The 2245-nt window shown below is 44.4% G+C and overlaps 1 pseudogene across 1 annotated transcript in view; it reads right to left on the bottom strand.

The window, feature by feature from the left end:
- Positions 1–969: 969 nt before the first annotated feature.
- LOC105518430 overlaps positions 970–2245 on the bottom strand; it is a 2190-nt pseudogene continuing 914 nt past the window's right edge. Inside the window, exons 2-3 of the transcript XR_001002817.1 lie at positions 1901–2209; positions 970–1128 (exon numbers count right to left, since the gene is read on the bottom strand). The product of XR_001002817.1 is annotated as an epithelial membrane protein 2 pseudogene (transcript). The remainder of the gene's footprint in view (positions 1129–1900; positions 2210–2245) is intronic.

The raw sequence follows: 2245 nt of genomic DNA, 5'->3' as shown, positions 1-2245 counted from the left end.
CCTGTAATCCCAGCACTTTGGGAGGCTGAGGTGGGTGGATCACCTGAGGTCAGGAGTTCAAGACCAGCCTGGCCAGCATGGTGAAACCCCATCTCGACTAAAAATACTAAAAGCTGGGTGTGGTGGCAGGTGCCTGTAATCCCAGCAAATATTTCCTGCTTTTGTTATACATAGCAACAGCCTTGTCTTTATGTGTAGGGAAAAGAAATGTTTGATACTATATTAAGGCTTTATTAGTCAATAATAAAAATAAATATTTGTTGACAAGATTGTCCCTGCTGAAAGTATATGTAGAGTTTTTCTCAGATGCAGTGATTTTTAAGAATCACTTGAAGTGTTTTTAATGTTCTATTCCTTCCCCCCAACATACTTGTTTTGTTGGACCTACAATTCTCCCTTTGCTGGGCGTGATGGCTCACGCCTACAATCCCAGTGCTTTGGAAAGCCAAGGTGGGTGGATCACCTGAGGTCAGGAGTTCGAGACCAGCCTGGCCAACATGGTGAAACCCTGTCTCTACTAAAAAATACAAAAAATTAGCCGGGCGTGGTGGCACACACCTGTAATCCCAGCTATTCGGGAGGCTGAGGGAGGAGAATCGGTTGAACCCAGAAGGCAGAGGTTGCATTGCAGTAAGCCAACATCATGCCACAGCACTCCAGCTTGGGCAACAAAACAAGACTGTCTCAAAAAAAAAAAAAAAAGATAGGTGGAGGGAAATAGGATAGGGTCTCCCCCTTAAATGGATGGTCTAGTTTGGAAAACAAAAGTAATTCATCAAGTTAAGCATATACAAGAGCCAAATAATTGTAATCTGGATTTTAATTGCTGTACTAATACATCAAGTTCAGTTGGTGGGAATAGTTGGGATTGCTTTTTGAGGGAGGAGAGACATTAATTGGTACTTAGAAATGTCGATTCACTGGCAAGGGCAAATGTAAGAAGGTCATTGTAAGAAGAGACCACAGAGACTAGGCAATGACAGGCCCTGGGGAGTCATGGTAAACTCTTGAGAGCAGTGAGAGCAGTGTGTTCATGGAAAGCAAGTTTAGATGGATTTGAATAGGAGAAACAAGGGTTCGAGAGGTCACATGGGAAGTCGTGTTAATCGAGATGTCAATAAGACCTGGCTAAAATGGCAGACGGAAATGCAGGGTTGAAGGCAAAGGTAGTGTGTGAAGCGGGGAGGGTATTTCCGGTGAGCCTGCTAGGTGCTTTTTTGGCACTGCTCTAGGTACTTTGGGTTAGGTCTTCAATGTCCTGGTTAATTAGTACCCAAGAAGAAATGGTCTCAGATTAAGTCACTTGCTTAAGGTTGCATAGTCAGTTGGTGCTGGAGTTGGATTTTGAAACCAGGCCACCACTGTCCTCCTGGGTTCATCTTTTCACAGTTCTCAGGAGGGCCTGGGGTGATGAACAGGTGCCAGAGACAGCAGAAAGAGTCTGGAGTGGTTGTGTGACCATCTGACCCAACCTTGGCACCTTCTAACAAAGAGTGACGCCCTCGAAGTATACTTCATTTACTACTGTTCTTGCTCTATATCACCCCTCACCATCTCACACAGAAGCAAGCAAAGGGAAACAATGGGGCATCTGACTGGTCTGGGAGCTCCCGATAGCCTGCAGGTTCTTGAAGGCTGCAAGCCAGCTTGAGAGCAGTGGCTGGAACTGGAAGGGGTGTGCACACTACCAATAGCAAGTGAGCAAGAGGGACCCACAAGAAACTGAAGGTTATTACAGTGCTACAGTTGGCTCTAAGAAATTCCCTTGTCCCACTCTAAGAAACTAGGCCTTTTTTTTTTTTTAAAACTTTTAAAGGAAACAATTCATTTGCTAGAAAAACCTAAAAATAAAAAAAAAAAGATTATATATAAAATGGTTATCTGAATGTGGATTCCGTACTGCAGCAAAAGCAGCCCAGCTCTGTTCGGCTTCCTCAGTTATCAGGTACATCATGTCACTGATGAAGGTGAAGGCAAAGGCCACCCATGCCAGGATGTAGGAGTAGCCATAGCTGCCTTCTTTGGTCAGGCAATAGAATTCCGTGTTTTTATCGCGCCCGTGTGTATAAATGGAGGCTGCAATCATGAGGCACAGATATGACATTAGCTGGATGATGAAAGTTAGGACAAACATCTCTTCCTGCTCAGGTGGAAGATGAAGAAGGCGATGCAGCAGAGAACGGTGGAGGATCATAGTGGCCTGGATCACCTGTAGGGTGGAGTACTGTTTTTTTTTTTTTTTTTT

Source organism: Colobus angolensis, unplaced genomic scaffold (genome assembly GCF_000951035.1).
Source record: "Colobus angolensis palliatus isolate OR3802 unplaced genomic scaffold, Cang.pa_1.0 Scaffold109, whole genome shotgun sequence".
In the NCBI taxonomy this organism is placed as follows: domain Eukaryota; kingdom Metazoa; phylum Chordata; class Mammalia; order Primates; family Cercopithecidae; genus Colobus; species Colobus angolensis.
This window is presented reverse-complemented; position numbering and strand designations above follow the sequence as displayed.